Source organism: Jaculus jaculus, chromosome 5 (genome assembly GCF_020740685.1).
Source record: "Jaculus jaculus isolate mJacJac1 chromosome 5, mJacJac1.mat.Y.cur, whole genome shotgun sequence".
Lineage (NCBI taxonomy): Eukaryota > Metazoa > Chordata > Mammalia > Rodentia > Dipodidae > Jaculus > Jaculus jaculus.
Window position 1 is genome coordinate 175,372,104 of NC_059106.1, and position 18,051 is coordinate 175,390,154.

An 18,051-nucleotide genomic window follows, 5' to 3' on the forward strand; every position below is an offset into this window, starting at 1 on the left:
TTGTTCAAGCAACTCATGGTCTAACCTACTTAGCAGCAAACAACCTGACATGATACTCACACAAGTCCAATAGTGGTGCACAGCCATGGTGGAAACCAATTGCTCTTGATCTGGCTAACTGATCTGCTCAGTGGAATGGAAGCCATAGCTGAAGCTGGGAAACAAGTTAGAACCATATCCAAAAATGAGCCCGCTCTCCATTATCAAGCTCCCACCAATAGTGGGCTACAAGTGGGCCTACACCTATTAAATTCTGTCTAAAAATAATGGTTATCCCATTAATGTTGCTAACTTTACTCTGTGTCAGAGAGTCTGCTTCTCTTTTTTAGATAGACACAGATCCAAAGGACAGAACCACCCTATTATACCTACAAAGGGCCCCAGAGGAAACTAAGAATTGTTGGGGAAACAAGCAAGAGTGCTGTTTTCTTTGTGAACCTGGTACCAGCACAAGAGTGAAAGAGATGGACACAGAGAACAATCAACTCCTACCAAACCAGATATTCAGAGACAAAGAGACTCCCAAGACCCCATCACTGAAGCAGACCTAAAATGAACCCAGCATGGCTCAGGGAAATTTGCGGAAGAGAGGGCGGAAAAAATGTCAGAGCTGCACATTGGATCAAGATACACAGAGACATTTCCTTCTACCCATAACTGATGAGTAACCCCACAATGTAAGACCCATATACCTCAACAAGGAGGGTCCCTGTGGAGGGAGGAGGCTAACAATGGTACCAACTTGACTGAATTAACTGAGTACAAAACTAATAAAAAAAAATTCTCTACCAGATAAGGCAAGTCTCAGAGACTTATTTTACTAAACTGGAAGTCTAACATAAGTACCTGTGACACACACACATAGACACAAACATAATAAAATTCCATTTTTACAAAACGAACAAGGTCAAACAATACCTACTTCTGTATGTATATGTATCTAAATTGATATATGCGTGGAGTAAAATAGAAACAGACATTCTGGTTTACATTGGTTACCTCAGGGTGGGGAGGTGATATTCATTTGAGTTGATAAAAATGAGAAAAGAGTCTTGTTACTATTACTATTTTGGTTTTTCAAGGTAGAGTCTCACTCTAGCCCAGGTTGACCTGGAATTCACTATGTACCCTCAGGGTTGCCTCAAACTCATGGTAACCCTCCTACCTCTGCCTCCCGAGTGCTGGTATTAAAAGTGTGTGCCGCCATGCCCAGTTGAGTCTCATATTTTAAAATAGAAATAATATCAACAATTAAAACTGAATGGGCCAGGTGTGGTGACACATGCTTTTTAGCCCCAACACTTAGGAGGCAGAGGTAGGAAGATCACTGAGTTTGAGGGCACCTTGAGACTACATAGTGAATTCCAGCCTGGGGTAGAATGAGACCTTACCTCAACAAAACAAACAAACAAACAAAAAAATAACCCAGAAAGGTGTGTGTGTATAACATGCGTGAAAAATGGTCAGCAAACTGTTAATATTGTATCTTATGGCAATGGGATTTCAGGTCCATTTCATTTTCTTCTTCTTCTTTTTTTTTTTTTTTTTTTTTGATTTTTTGAGGTAGGGTCTTACTCTAGCCCAGGCTTACCTGGAATTCACTATGGAGTCTCAGGGTGGCCTCGAACTTATGGCAATCCTCCTACCTCTACCTCCCAAGTGCTGGGATTAAAGGTGTGTGCCACCATACCCAGCTTCATTTTCTTCTTTACACATTTTCTTATAGTCGTAATTTTTCACACTGAACATTTATTGTTAATGAAGTCAGAGGGAAAAAACAATAAAATAAAATAGGCAAAAACTACTCATCATTTAGGACCTTTCCATTTCAGCACTATCATGTGTTGTGCACAGGACTAGGTATCCAGGGATCCCTCCATATCTGAGGGAAGCTGGTTCCAGGCTCTCCCATCATCAAAATGTCAAAATATGAGGATAATCAAGTTCCTGATAAGAAGTGATGAGGTATTTACTGAGGATGTACACGTATCCTCCTGTATACTCGAAGTCATCTCTAGATTATGTATAATTCTTACTTCAAACACCATGTAAATAATAGTTCTTATATTATTTGTGGGATGGTAGATTTAAAAAATCTGTGCATGTAAAATACAGATGCATGCTTGTTTTTATTTAAGACCTCTATTGAGGCTGGCTTGGAACTTGCTATGTAGCCCCAAACAATCCTGAATTGCTGATCCTCTTGCCTCCATCTCCCAGGTGCTCAGATTATAAGCAAGAATGTGGTGCTGGGGCAAACCCAGGACTTTATACATGTTGGGTAGGCACGTTAGCCAATGAGCCACACCCCAGATGTATTTTGTTTTCAAATAATGTCCAAACCATGGCTGGCTGACTCTAAGGATGCATAATGTACAGATATGGGGAGCTGATGATACTTTATTTCTAATTAATCATGGCAACATCTCAAAGAATTAGGTCCATTGGGCTCAGAAAGGTTAAGCAACTTGCTTGGTATCACATAGATTATTTATAAATATGGTAAGATAAGCCCAGGCTAGCTAGGCATGGTGGTGTACGCCTTTAAGAGGCACGGATAAGGAAGATCACTGTGAGTTCAAGTCCACCCTGAGACTATGTAATGAATTCCTGGTCAGCCTGGACTAGAGTAAGACTGTACCTCACAAAAACAAAACAAAACAAAAAGATAAGCACAGTCTTAATTTCTAGACACTTTCTCCTGTCTTTGAACTATTCTCTCCCTTTAGGTCCTTCATCTGACTAACTCATGTGTCTCTCTTCACTAGCCATGCACATAAATACCCCTTGGGTATCCCTACCTGTCCTTGATGGTGGGGTTTAAAATGATTACTGCTGGATTCTTGATTTCAAAAACATCAAGACTGCATTTCAGTCTGCAGTGGCTGGAGGGACAGAGGCAGTGTATAACAGGTATCTTAGTGTTGATAACAAGATTGTTAATACTTGGCACAGGTGTCTATAAACCCTCAAGTCACTGGCTATATCTTAGGAGTTTAAAAAATAGGGCTGGGCAGTAAGCTAGAAAAGAGATATAAAGGAAAGAGAAAGGAAGGGAGGGGTACTTAATAGGATGGTATTGTATATATGTAAGTAGAAGGATAGATTAATGGGAGTGAAAAGGCCCAAGTGAGGTCAGGGGAAGAGACTGAGTAAAGGAAAGATGGAGGGAGGGCTAATCAAAATCTAAGAGGATATAAATAAATCATATGGAAACCTACTTTTTTGGACAGTGGAACACTCAGGAGCTGTAGATTGTTGCTAGAAAATTTTCAGTGCCAGGGATAGGATACCTTCTAGTGAGTTGTTGGCCAGGGAGGTCCCTGATGCCCCCAAAACATTATAGACCATTGCTGAGGCCCTTGGTTTCCCACCAGGAAGAGATGGTAAGACCCTATTACTGAAGATTCCACATACTTGGGCTGCAAGGCCACTGAGAAATCTTGCTGGAACTGAGCTGATAACCTCCTTTATGTAGACCAGCTGACAGAAAGCTGGAAGAAGACATTCTGCATGTAGTTCAATGGGAGAGAGAAAATTCACCAGTGAAGATACTCAACAGTGGACACTACAAGCCTTATATTTGGCCAGCTAGGCCAAATGAGCTAACAGGTGCAATAGTGGCATGTCTGTCATGGTGGAAACCAACTGCCCTCCAATTGGACTGGAGGCCCATTCCATGGGAGGGAATACATCCCTGATACTGAAAACTTAAAACAGGGATAGTCATAAGTCCTAGGGGTGTAACTTCTGCTGATGTCTAGCTAAATGTATACACTATGCTTATCCAACTGCCCAGTAATGTTCATACCCTGATATTAATGCTACTTTCACTTTTGGTAGAGAATCTTCTCTTTTCAGATGGCAGTGACCTTGGGATGACTCAGAAGGCATCATGGTGCTAGAAAGAAGTGACAGGAGTGCTCAGCACTGCAATATCTCTATCACATCTTCCAAGGCTCAGGGTCTATTGTGGAAGAGGTGGCAGAAAGAATGTAAAAGCCAAAGGAAGGGTAGGACTTCTTACAACGTGCTCCCCCAGACACAAAGTGGCCTGGATATCCATGACCTTATAGTGCCTGACACTACCTATACAATACCATCATAATAGGAGTAAAAGATCATGGCATCAAAATAAAATAAGAGACTGATTGAGAGAGGGAGAAGATATGATGAGAATGGGGTTTCAAGCGGAAAGTGGAGGGAGGGAGGGTATTACCATGGTATATTGTTTACAATCATGGAAGTTGTTAATAAAAAATTGAAGAAAAAAATAGGGCTGGGACTGGAGAAATTGCTTAGTGGTTAAGGTGCTTGCCTGGGAAGCCTAAGGACCCAGTTTCGATTCCCCAGTACCCATGTAAACCAGATGCACAGGGGCCACATGAGTCTGGAGTTTGTTTGCAGTGGCTGAAGGCCCTGATGTGCCCATTCTCATTTTGTTTGTCTGTCTCTCTTCTATCTCTCTCTGTTTGCAAATAAATAAAAAAATATTTTTAAAAAATAAGTCTGGAAAGATGCCTTATGTGCTTGCCAGTGAAGCCTAAGGATCCTGGTTCCATTCCCCAGTACCCATGTAAGCCAGATGCACAAGAGGGTGCATGTGTCCAGGGTTCACTTGTAGTGGCTGGAGGCCCTGGTGCATCCAATCTCTCACTCTCTATCTGCCCCTCTCTCTCAAATAAATAAATAAATAAAATATTTAAAAACAGAAAATCCAGAGCTATGTTTTCTAGGTCCTTGACTCTCCTGTGCTTAGGATCTTTCTTGAGTACCACATCCATATGACATAATTTGTATATAATAAGACATGTTCTAATGACTCCAAGCTCACCCTAAACTTAAACACAAAACCTTATCTCTGAATCTTAGCTAGAACAGGTTTCTATAGCTGAGGAAGGCCACATATTCTGTGCTATTTGTTGGCTATTTGGAGCATGAAGGACCTGAACACAGGTTCCCAAAGGAAGGAGTTGTTAGTTTCACACAGATCCAAAGAAAAAAATATTTTGTATTTATGCACACAATTTTCTTAAACATACAAGGACACTAAATAATTTCCCAATGTGTCACTGTATTGACATTTATTTTAATTTGTAGGAAAAAAATTGCTGAAGGTGATCTAGAGGCTCAGGGAAATGACTGGGTTTGTTTAGTTAACAAAGATAAAGCCAAAGTCTGTTGACTTCCAATCTCTCAGGCCACCTTCTCATTCCCAGCAGTCTTGGACTCTGTGAAGCATGTAGACCCCAGCAATAACAAGATAAGAATGGTAGCTATGTCTTTAGCTGCCCCTAACAACCCTGGATATCTGTCCTCTGCTCTCTGCTGCCCACGCCTCCCTCTCCAGCCAAGCAGATCCTACCATCTCCTCAGACTTATTTTGTACTTTTCACATCCATCCCCATCCTTGGTACCCTCTCCTTCAAATCCCATTCCAACAGCAGGGAAGTGAAGGGCTGGAATCTGGAAGCCAGGAGGGTTCCCTCACCTACAGCCCTGTAGCCGGGTTGTCCATTAGTTAGACTCTGTAACTTACTGTTTGGTGGTACAGTCTCAACATGAAAGGCAGCTGAGCCTTCTATACATACATACATATATACATACTATTTATTTGAGAGAGGGAGGAAGAGGCAGATAGAGAGAAAGCAAGAATGCATGTCAGGACCTCTAGCTACTGCAAAGGGAACTCCAGATACATGTGCCCCCTTATGCTTACATGGGTCCTGGGGAATCGAACTGGGGTCCTTAGGCTTAACAGGCAAATCTTTAACCACTAAGTCATTTACCCAGCCCAGATAAGCCATCTTTCTTTTTTGTTTATATGTTTGTTTGTTTGTTTTCGAAATAGGGTCTCACTCTAGCCCAGGCTGACCTAGAATTCACTCTGTATTCTCATGGTGGCCTTAAACTCACGGTGATCCTCCTAGCCTCCTTCCCCACCCACTTGGATTATACAGCCTCCTCTCTGCCATATCTTCACAGAGGCTATATGTGCTTGCTGTCCTGTGACTTCGTTCACCTTTGTCAAAGTTAGGAGCAAAGGACTCTCCACTCTACTTAAGCAGAAGCCAGGAGTGAGGTAGGTGGGGAGAAGAAAGAACATCGACTCAAAAGACTGACAATGAACAAATGAAGCAATGGGTGCCCAGGGCAATAGGGATGAGGAGTGTGGACTATAAATAGTGAGATAGCATGGTATGGACATTCCTATCTCCTGCTCTGCCTAGGAGACCCTCAGTTAATGCATATAACTAAATTTTTAATTGCAACTCCCTTTTACTCTGGAAAGTGTTCTGCTTTGAAATATAAATTATATAGCCATCCAAATAAGAACAATTGGGGCACTTATTTTGGCATACATTCCCAAAAGGGAAGAGAAATAGATTCAACTCAACACTCTTATACTCATCACCTTGGTGAGAGGCCTTAGCCAAGTGTCATGGGAGAGTCTTGTATTAATTTTCAATGTTGTGTAACAAATCACTGCAAACTAATGGCTTGAAACCACCCAAGTTAGTTTCCCTACTTTTCTGTAGCCCAGAAGTCCTGGGTCCTCTCAAAGCTGCCATCATAGTATGGGATGGGCAGTGTCCTCATTATGGAGGTTGCACCAGGGAAGAATCTGCTTCTAAGCTTCCTTTGGTTGTTGGAAGAGTGCACCTCCTTGTGGCTATAGGATTTCAGTTTGAGGCTACCAATTTCTATGCAAGTAAGCTTTCCCAAAATAGCCATTTATCCATGAAAGCAAGAACACAGTAGTGAATAATGAAAAACCCTTCCTCAAATGAGGTGGAAGGAGAGAAATGGCCTGTAAGTTGTCCTTGCCCCTCCACATAGGAGCCATGACATGCCTACACACATACACACACACACTGAAAAAATATAAGCAAAAAACTAAAGGCAATGTTGGAAATGCTACTAGTTTCCATCAAGAATAAGTCATCTCTACTGCCTGGTCTCAGAGCTTTTTGTTTTTGAGTGAGGAGACACAAAAACACACTGTATCTCTCTTGTAGGCTCCAAACATCTGTTCTGATATTATTATCTGGGTAGTAAAATAAGGTATGCAGTAGCCATAAAGAAATGGTCAAGATGTTTTCACTGCTGTACTAAGATAATTAAAAAATTGGACGTAACAAATGATGGTTTAAAATAGAATACAGAGCATTCCATGAAATGGGAGGAACACAGCCATTTAAAAGCTTACACTTGGGCTGGAGAGATGGCTTAGTGGTTAAGCACTTGCCCGTGAAGTCTAGGACCCCAGTTTGAGACTTGACTCCCAGGTCCCACATAAGCCACATGCACAAGGGGTCGCATACATCTGGAGTTCGTTGGCAGTGGCTGGAAGCCCTGGCATGCCCATTCTCTATCTATCTGCCTCTTTCTCTTTCTTTCTGTCTGTTGCTTGCAAATAAATAAATAAAAATAAGCAAAAAAAACTTTAAAAAAGCTTACACTTGTAAATTAGGTCAGGCATGGAAAGGTTTGCTAATGTTAGAAGAAGGAACAGAATACAAAATAGATTTTGTATTATGCATTATCTTTCTATAAAAATTATGTAAGCATATAGACAAGAATTTGAAAGGAACAAGCAAAAGTTACATGACAAAATGGTTAATTGATTAATTACTGGAATATTAGATTTGTACTTTTTAAAGTACACAGTTAAATCCTATGCTATGAGAACAAAGTATAATGACATACATGTGTAAGAAAATGCCATAATGATAACCTGAGTATAGTAGGTCATGCCTATATAACCCTAGCACTTGGGAGGGAAAGGCATGATCAGAAGTTCAAGGTCATCCTTTGTTATATAGTGAATTTGAGGCCAGTTTAGGCTGCATACAACTCTGCCTTGTCTCAAGAAAAAAAAAAAAAAAGGAAGGAAGGAATAAAGGAAGAGAGGGAGGGAAAGAAAAGGAGAAAGGGTCATAATGAAACCTACTATTTATATGCTAACCTAAAAATATAATTTTAAAACTCTTATGCTAGCTAGAGAGATTGCTCAGTCATTAAGGCACTTGCCTGCAAAGCCTAAGGACCCAAGTTTGATTCCCTGGCACCCCACATGAAGCCAGCTGGAATTCATTTACAGTGGCAGGAGGCCCTGGCATGCCCATATTCACTCACTCTGTGTTTGCCTCTTTCTCTTTCAAATAAATAATTTTTAAAAAGTTTAAAAACTTCTATGCTAAGAAGGACATAAAATATATGTTTAAGGAACTCCATTTAACCTCTAGGTTTCCTTAAAAAAAATATTTTTAGCCAAGCGTGACGGTGCACGCCTTTAATCCCAGCACTAGGGAGGCAGAGGTAGGAGGATATCTGTGAGCTCGAGGCTACCCTGAGAGTACATAGTGAATTCCAAGTCAGCTGGGGCTAGAGTGAGACCCTCCCTTAAAAAACCAAAACCAAAAACAAGCAAACAAACAAATATATATATATATATATATATATATGAATTTATTTGTTTATCAGAGAGAATGGGTGTGCCAGGGCCTCTTCACTGTAAATGAACTCCAGACATATGCAGCATATTGTGGGTACTGGGGATTGGGTCAGTAGGCTTTGTAAGCAAGCATTTTTAATGGCTGAATCATCTCTCCAGCTTACCTCTGGCTTGCAGATACCAAAGAAGGCAAGAAATGCAAATCTTGGGCTGGAGAGATGGTTCAGCAGTTAAGGCATTTGCCTGCAAAGCCTAAGGACCCAGGTTTGATTCCACAGTATCCATATAAAGCCAGATGCACTTAGGTGGTGCATATATCTGGAGTTTATTTGCAATGGCTAGAGGTCCTGGCATGTCCATTCTCTCTCTCTTTCTCAAATAAATAAATATTTTTTAAAGTAATACATGATGGTGCATGCCTTTAATCCCAGCACTCAGGTGGCGGAGGTAGGAGGATCATCATGAGTGCAAACCACCCTGAGACTACATAGCAAATTCCAGGTTAGACTGGGCTAGAGTAAGACACTCCCTTGAAAAAAGAAAAATGTAATACAGAGCTGGGCATGGTGGAGCATGCCTTTAATTCCAGCACTTGATTGGAAGGCAGAGGTAGGAGGATCTCTATGAGTTTGAGGCCACCCTGAGACTACATAATGAATTCCAGGTCTGCTCGGGCTAGCGTGAGTCTCTACCTCAAAAAGCAAAAACAAACAAACAAAGAAACAAACAAAGAAAAAAGAAATACAAATCTTTCTCAGGAACAACTTGGGCTGGATCTTCATAGCTGCAGTGCTCATAATAGCCCCAAACTGTAAACTGCCTAAATATCCATGAATAAGCTGTTTACATAATAGAATAACATATAGGAAGGAAAATTAATAAATTAAATGTGACAGTAGAAGGACTTCACAAACAATGTTGAGTAAAATAAAAAATGTTTATTATAAGATTCCATTTATAAAAATTCAGGAATGGGCAAAGGCAAATGAATTGCACTGTAAGAAGTCAGGAGGGTAGCTAGTTACTCTGCAGGAAAGAATACAGAGCTTTTCAGTACTGGAGATCTTCTTATCCTTGACTTGATGCTGATGACATTAGTTTATTTAGGTGTGAGTATGTGTGTTTAGTTGCAATATGTTGGGGCTTGGAAGTGTAGCTCAGTGGTAGAGCAGTTGCCTAGTATGCACAGGCCCTGGGTTTGATCCTGAGCACCAAAAAATATATACATACATATACATTTTAAATACACTCTCAGCCACTGTAGCTACCACCCAGAGTCACCATTTTGTGCATATACATTGCCACTTGGTAACTTGGCAAAGTTAAAACAGTCCACTAAGGTAGAAAGGATTCCATATATGTTGGAAACAAGGTATTATATTTTAAAATTGGGTTGGTGTTTTGGTAAATCTGAACTCGAATACAACAAGAGGTGGCTTCTGCAGCAACAGAGGATTCTACTCTACAAAAGGACAAAGGGAAGGACAGGATCAGACAAAAGAGAGACTAAAGACCCCAGGCCTGAGAAATGCCAGCAATCCCATGGTGGATTTAAACAAAGGGACAGCCTGGAAGTGGACCCTGAAGTGACACAAAGATAGTAAGATTGAATGTTGGGCCCTACTAATGTGTAGGAGACACACATTCACACACAGTCCAGGCAGTGACAGACCCAAGATACTTTGCCAAGCTAATGAAAATGGGCAGATGTGAGGGGGCAGGGAGTGACAAAGCTCAATTCAAAATTTAGAAATGCTCTTTTTAAAAGAGAGAGAGAGAGAGAGAAACGAGTCATTCAGAAAATCCCAACTTCATTTACTCCAATGATTTTAAATTTAAGTGAGGACCCAGATGTCCTGATGACTGGAAAATACCATAAAATATCACCTAAATCATTAAATCAGTCATTTCTTCTATATAATCTATTGAATCCTTACCTTAACTAATATTTTGTTAGAAGATACATATATGAGAAAAGTAGTACAGATTCTATTTTAAACATGGTAAGGTGTTTCACTGTGTAATTTCATAACCTACTGCTAATTTTTGTTTTGTTTTGAGACAGTTTCAGCCAAGGATGGTATTGAACTCATGATCCTTCTGCCTGTACCTCCCAAGTGCTAGAATTACAAGTGTGCCATACCATGCCAGCTCAAATTCTTTAATTTACTGTAAATTTTGTATTCAACTAATAAGGTTGGAGCAGTGTTTAAAAGGATGGAACCTACAAATTGTTTTCAAATATATATTTTATTTATTTATTTATTGGGGGGGGGAGAGAGGGCAAGAGAGAGGGAGAGAGGGAGAAAATGGGCACGCCAGGGCCTCCAGGAACTGCAAAACTCCAGATGCATGCACCCCTTTGTGCATCTGGCTTAAGTGGGTCCTGGAGAATCGAAAGGGGATCCTTTGGCTTTTCAGGCAAATGCCTTAACTCCTAAGCCATCTCTCCAGCCCCAGATGGTTGGTTTTTTGTGTCACCTTAGTTAGGTTGTAATGCCCAGGTATCAAAGGCTCACTTAAATGTGGTCTTGAAGGTATGTTGTGGGTGGAGTAATATCTGCCATTAGTTGGTTTTAAGGGGTCTTTCCTAATAAAGTGGGTGGGCCTCTAATCATTTGAGTTAGTGAAAAACAGAGCCAATGTCTTTGAGAAAAATAAATTTTAGCTTGAGACTGTAATATCAGTTCTTGCCTCAGTTTCCAGCTCCCAAACCGATTTGGTGGGTTCCATTTTTCTGGATAACACAGACTGACACAGGCCCTAAGATGACTTCATGGGTTGAGCACTGACTGACTCTTGATAGTTCCCTCTCTGGGTGACCTTTGTGCGTCCTCTGTCTGTAGAATGGGAATGATAGAATCTAACTCATGGAAATTAGATTCCCCCCTGCTGGGAGGAAATTCTCTGAAAGTGTTCGTAAAATTAGCAGTTCTATAGTGTTGAGTTGCAGTGTCTGTGTTTCTTGTGTATTTGGAAAACAAGATATCTTATTCCCAATAATATGCCATCAACCAAAAGCAGTCACTCTTTTTCTCCACCCCAAGAACAGAATAGGCTTGGAACATCACCCCTCACAACGGATTGGCTTCAGGTGATTGATTGTTCCTTTGGATGGTTGTAGGATACTGAGACACTAGGCTAACCTCATTGGTAGGAATGATTCTGCAAAGCTGGGGTTGGAGCACTTCTGGAATATTCTTAAATTCTCTAGGATCTCAGCTGCTCAAGACAGCTGTACTTAAAGAGGTGGCTGGGGATCAAGCCATGCACAGAGCTATTCCTACTATTTATTTGCAAGAGAGGAGCTTCAGAAAGAGGTCCTAATCACTCCGTTTCCAATGTTGAAAGCCTAAGTCACCTGGTCCCTGGGGATAAAAGACCAAATAGGGAATCAAGAAGTTGCTATCTGGGCATGAATTCTGGGGCAGATATAATGGTAATGGTGATGGTAATGGCAATATTTATTGAACACTCATTAGTACCAGACACTGCTCTCAGGGCTATGTGTCTATTAAATCATGTAAACTTCCCGATACATTCTGTATCCATCCACCATGCTAACAATGCAGAGAAACAAAGTGAGTTCCTAAAAGGCAAATAACTCACCTAAGGTCAGACAGACATGAGGTGTCAGAGGTGGCTCAGTGTGTACAGTCCTCTCTCCTGTGATACTGTCCCTGAGCCTTGATTGTAGTAACAAGCCCATTTGAGAGAATGCAGGGGAACAAATACAGAACTGGGCTGGGATTGATGGCAGCCCTTAACAGGTTCAAGAGATGCTGAGGTTAAGTCAATTTACATTTATTTATTAATTATTTATTTTAGAGTTTTCAAGACATGGTCTCATTTAAGCCCAGGCTGATCTGAAACTCACCCTGTAGTCCAGGCTAGCTTTGAACTCAAAGTGATCCTTCTATCTCAGCCTTCACAGTGCTGGGATTAAAGGTGTGTGCTACCTCCACCACACCAGGCTCAAGTCAGTTTATTTTACAGAAAACAAGTATCAAAAACTGAAATAGAACAAATTATAAACAATAACTTCTCATGAAGTTTTTTTTTTTTGTTTTTTTCGAGATAGGGTCTCACTCTGGCCCAGACTGACCTGAAATTCATTATGTAGTCTCCGGGTGGCCTCAAACTCACGGTGATCCTCCTACCTCTGTCTCCCAAGAGCTGAGAATAAAGGCATGCAACCACCACGCCTGACAATGAATTTGTTAAAATATATAATTTGTGTTCACTTTTGTACATAAATATCAAAGTCATAAAATATTTATACAAAAGTTTTTCAACTTTTTGCCTTCATAGGCAAAGCTGGGCATGTCTGTGCATGTCTTTAATCCCAGTTCTCAAGAGGCTGTGTTAAGAGAATCTTCATAAATTTGAGGCCAGCCTGGGGCTACAGAGTAAGTTCCAGGTCAGCCTGGGCAAGAATAAGACTACCTCAAAAAAACTAACTAAAAAACAAAGTGTTCTTATTTTTCATTTATCACTAGCAGTGAAATAAAATCACACATCTGCTATCTTAAAAAATAATAAAACTCACTCTTATTATCATTCACAGTACACCAATTTCAACAGTATTTTATGACAAATATGATCTGTATTACTGTTCTCCTACAGGAACCTATGGACTATTAGAAGACTTTTATGAAATATTTTCTTATAGATCAAAAAAAAAAAGGCTAAGCCAGACATGGTGGCACACGTCTTTAATCCCAGAACTTGGGAGGCAGTGGTAGGAGGATCACTGAGTTCGAGGCCACCCTGAGACTTCGTAGAGAATTCCAGATCAGCCTGGGCTAGAGCAAGATCCTACCTCAAATACAAAAAAAAAAAAGGTAAAAAAATAAGGCTGGGCATGGTGGTGCATACCTTTAATCCCAGCACTTGGGAGGCAGAGGTAGGCGGTTCACCATGAGTTTGAGGCCACCCTGAGTATGCATAGTGAATTACAGGTCAGCCTGGGCTAGAGTGAAACCCTACCTCAAAAGAAAAAAAATAATAATAATAATAAATAAAGGATACACAGGATTATATTCTCTCAGAATTTGATAAGCTTTTACACGAGGAAGACTGGGTTTCAGATACTCACTGACAATACCAATTTCTATACTCTAATGTCAAAGAAAAAGATCTATAAACACAGTTTACTTTTGCCCCAGAGATTTGCCTACAGTTACCATCTCCATTGGTCCACAGTCCTGAGGAGCTAAAACCTGGTTAGAGGAGCTAAGGAAGAGAGAACATTCTGCATGCCTGTAACTCCCAGCACCTGGGAGACTGAGGCAGAAGGATTGCTGTAAGCTTGAGGCCAGCCTGGGATAAGTGTGAAACCCTGTGTAAAAAAAATAATAAAACCAGGGGCTGAAGAGATGGTGAAGTGGTTAGGGTGCTTGCCTGCAAAGCTTGATGACCTGGGTTCCATTCCCCAGTACATATGTAAAGTTAGATACACAAAGTGGTGCATGCATCTGGAATTTGTTTGCTGCCACTAGAGGACCTGGTATGCCCACATTCATTCTATCGCTCTCTCTTCTTACAAATAAATAAAATACTTTTTCAAAAGTAAGGCTGAAGAGGTGTCTCAGCTGTTAAGATGCTTGCCTGCAAAGCCTAATAGCCAGGATTCAATTTCCCAGTACCCAAGTAAAGCTGGATGCACAAAGTGGCCTTACCTTGAAAGAAGGAAAAGAAGATTCCCTGGATTCAAGGCTGAGTCAGGAGAGCCAAAAGGCTCATAAGTTAACATAATGGCAAACATGTAACAAACAGTTCTGTGTTTTGTCATTTTGCCAAGTTGTCTTCACTCCTAGAGCAAAAATTTTTTTGCTTTTTTTTTCTTTCAACCTGTGATAATTTAACTTTATGCTAAAGATTCACCTTTAACACCCACACAAATTATTACAGAAATCTTGTCAAACAGAATTCTGGCTTTGGGTTGTTACTTCATAAGTCAAAGCGAAACTGACACGCAATGCTTAGACAAGTTGGCAAGATTGAGGGCATCTAGGCTGAATATCTGCTGTAGGTTTTCACTCTGCTCAGCTGCTTTCCTATGGGCAGCCAGATATCCCTGAGCCATCCCACTCTTGGGTCAGCAGACAATACGGAAGAAATGTGCAAAGGACGCCCTGACTTGGGTGTGGTCACTGGCAAAGGGAAGCATTGGCCCCCAACTGCCAGCTCTAACACTAAGAGCCACACCCTTCATATGTGATATTCATCACAGGTTCTCCTCCAGTTGCGCCACAAACTGCACTAGCCTCTGAAATCTCCTATGAAGCACAGCAGTCCCTAGACAGGGGCGGTCGTCCGCGGACAAAGCCTCGGCTCGGCTCGCGGGAGTCGGCTCTGCACCGCTGTACCTCGAGCCTCCAGTTTTGCATCGCCCGCTCCGCGCCGCCGCCCATCACACAGGTCACCGCAGCTCCTCAACTGCGGGCTGCAGGCGCCGACGCCGCAGCCAGAAACACTAGAAGCCGGGGGGCAGCGGCTACCCTCAGGCTCCACAGTCTGGGGAAAGGCCCGACTCCCACTCGGAATTCCCGGGGATGAGGGGCAAGTACCCTAATGCAAACCCCAGAAGACAGCACGTACTCTGATGCTTCTCGGAGAACATTTTCTGCATCAGAACATTGCACACTTAAACTCTGAGGGGCTTGGTTTCGACGTTGGGTGTACATCAGTGCAGGCCATTGTTCCCGGGTCCCCGGGGCAGGAGACGCCCCTCATCCCGCCTTCCTGGTAGCATCTGCGGCTGGGCATAGCCTTTCAGCTCCGCGAGAAAGACAGGGCGTGCCGGGAGCGTGGCGGATTATCACAAAATCCTAAACGAGTCCCCAGTGGGCTCGTTCCAAGCTGGGTAACAAAGCTCCTAGCCCAGCCAGCCTAGCCCCTACTGGGACTCCTTATTCCAAGTCCCTCGCCGGTTCCGATGACCACGCCCAGCCAGCCACTCGGGCTGAAAGCCTAGAGCTGAGGGTCTTCAAGGCCAAAGAATCGCCCCTCTCAGCAACCTGCCCCTCCCTCAGGGAGAATCCCACTTCGCTATGCGGACCCCTCCCCCGCACAGCGGTGGTCTCCTCCCCACTGCCGTCTACCCTCTTCAAACCCAGGCGGCCTCCATCCACCCACCCGCATCTCTGCTTCCCTTCTCATTCTTCATCAGAGAAGCCTCGCGTCGCCTCGCCTCGCGACACCTGCACCGGGCTCCACTCCATCGGTCTCTCTCAGAGCCGGCCCCGTCCCCCTTCTCTCCTTCTGCAGCCACTGTCCCCTCCTCCAGACTCGATCACCTGTCCCCACCCAGCTCCCCCAGCTCATCTTTGCTTAAATCGAGGCTTCCGCCCACGCCTGTCTTTCTGGGCTTCGCTCCAGCTCAGATTCAGCCCCCACCCCAGGTCCAGGACGACGACGTCCCTCGCCCACCTAAATCGATGTTGCTTGGAGGGTTGGGTGGCAGAGCTCAAGCGAAGGGACCTAGCTCCGTGCCAGAGAGGGGCTGGGCAGCGGCAGAGGGCCTTTGTGGGTCCGGCAGGTGCCTCGAGGGAGCAGGGTTGTTCTCTACAGGCCTTCCCTCCGCTAGTAGGACGGAAGGGAATGGATCGCCAGGTTTGAGTTAGATTGGGCAGATCTAAAGCCTGAGGCGAGATGGACAGAGAAAGCGTATCTAGGCAGTATGTGGGAACCGAGGGCAGCGTCAATCCAGGGGCACCGGAGCAGCGGACCACGGACAAACACCATCCGCCCAGCCTCCCAGCAAAGCACTTCGGCAAGCGACTGTAGGCGCAGACTGTGTGCTAGACGTGAATCCCTTCAACCCAGCCTCCCCTCACCTTAGTTATTTGTCAATCCCATAAGCACAGATAAAGCGTTTAGGCACTGCAAAGCACTGCACCGCGCTCTGTGGGCGTACAAAGAGGTCGCGATAGCGCCGGAGCTTAGTATCCACGGCCACCCCAAATCTAAACAACTCAGCCCTCTGCAGTCCGCAGTGGGGCTCCTACACGCACCCCAATCCCTTCCTCTTTGTACCCTTCGGGGAGAAATAGAAAGGGAGCAGAATGGGCGTCCCAGTTCGAAGAGAATAAGCCCCCGTCCCCGCTTGCCATCACCCACTCCTCCAGGATGCTGAGGCTGTGAGGGTCCGTCTGAAGGCCGGTCCCGGTCGGGGTCTCGCCGAGGCGCGGTAGCTGCGGATGCACGGGGCGCGGCGGAGCGGGGCGGGAGCGGCTGCAAGCGCCCTCGCTCGGTGGCCGCCTAGGCGCGCCAGGAGCTGAAGTCCGAAGAGGCGAGCGGGGGAGGGGACACGAGTGGGGGTTGGGAGCGGCCTCGGCCAATCACGGGCCGATGCCTTCGCCCCAGCGCTCCCCACCTCCCGGTAGCAGGTTAGGGGAGGCGGGGACAGGCAGCGCACCGCATCCTTCGCGCGGTCGCCGCCTTGGGACTACAACTCCCGACAGGCCCTGCTTCAGGGCCAGGGTCCGAGAGGGGATCGAGGGCAGGGCCTCAGAACCTCGCCTACCCCGCCCTACGTGCGCCTTCCCGGCGTTCCTTTGGGGGTTCCATGGTAACCCAGCACACTTCACAAAGCCCAGGCGCTGGGACACACTGATACACGAGTCCCCCGGGCGGGTACAGGGCGGATACGGAGGCCACATCGCCTCCCCTCCCCCTGTGACACCCACCCGAGGGGCTGAAACAATGCGTCGGCCCTCTGAACAGTTGCCAAGCGCTGGCCGCTGCGGGGCCCCCACTGGGGTCGTCCTATTTGCGCCTGGAACAGAAGTGCAGGCTGGAGAGGGTAAGGGTGGTCGTTCCAGAAAAAAAAAAATATTCCCATAGGCAAAATGGATGGCTATTACTGGCCTCTTCAGTTAACATCTGTCCCCACTGCGGTATCGAACCCAGAGTTCATTTTCTAGGTAGGCTAGAATTTTGCCCAGCGCGGCTCTGGGGCTTCTGCATGCAGACCGCTCAAGCTGTCTAACTCTATTTCTGGGATCTCCTTTGAAGATATAGTGAAACCTCTAAAAATGTTTTGCCACCCAATTCACATTAGCTCCACTTCTGTGTGTGTCCGTTTGTTGTTGTTTGAGATAGTCTCGCTTATGTAGCCCTGGCTGCCCAGAAATTAGGAATGATCCTCCTATTTCTGCTTCTGGGATGCTAGAATTACAGGTGTGTGCCACCAAACTAGTCCCAGTTTCACCTTTTGAATACACAAAATTTAGCCAAGACAAGTGCTCCATAATAGGAGCGGGAGGAGCATCATCTCTTGGTTCACTCTCTCTAGCCTAATCCCCTGTTCAGGACTTTGTCGTAGAACTACGTTATTTTCTCTAATTGTGATGATCGCTTAAATACAGCTGAATAATCTACCTCTTTTCATTTGTTAACACCGCAAAGGCGTCGTGAACGGTGTTAAAACGTAGCATCACTTCCTCACCTCCACTACTGTTTGAAGAAGCCCTCCCACTTCCCGGGCTCCCTGGTGCCCCTGTGGGGTTGAGTTCCCTGGCTGGCTTCCTGAAGTGCTTATTTCTGAAGAATATTTTCCAGAGAAAACAGTAATTAACGACTTTGGG

At 44.2% G+C, this 18,051-nt stretch overlaps 1 protein-coding gene across 2 annotated transcripts in view; it reads right to left on the minus strand.

The window, feature by feature from the left end:
- The window catches only part of Dpysl5 (dihydropyrimidinase like 5), a 93,939-nt gene extending 77,210 nt beyond the window's left edge, over positions 1 to 16,729 (minus strand). The window contains exon 1 of one of the 2 annotated variants that reach the window (XM_004669360.3): positions 16,583 to 16,729. The gene's annotated coding sequence lies outside the window, so the exon portion shown is untranslated. Of the gene's footprint in view, positions 1 to 15,598; positions 15,618 to 16,582 lie in introns of those variants that run through there. The other variant, XM_045150887.1, reaches the window with a different exon arrangement.
- Positions 16,730 to 18,051: the final 1,322 nt, after the last annotated feature.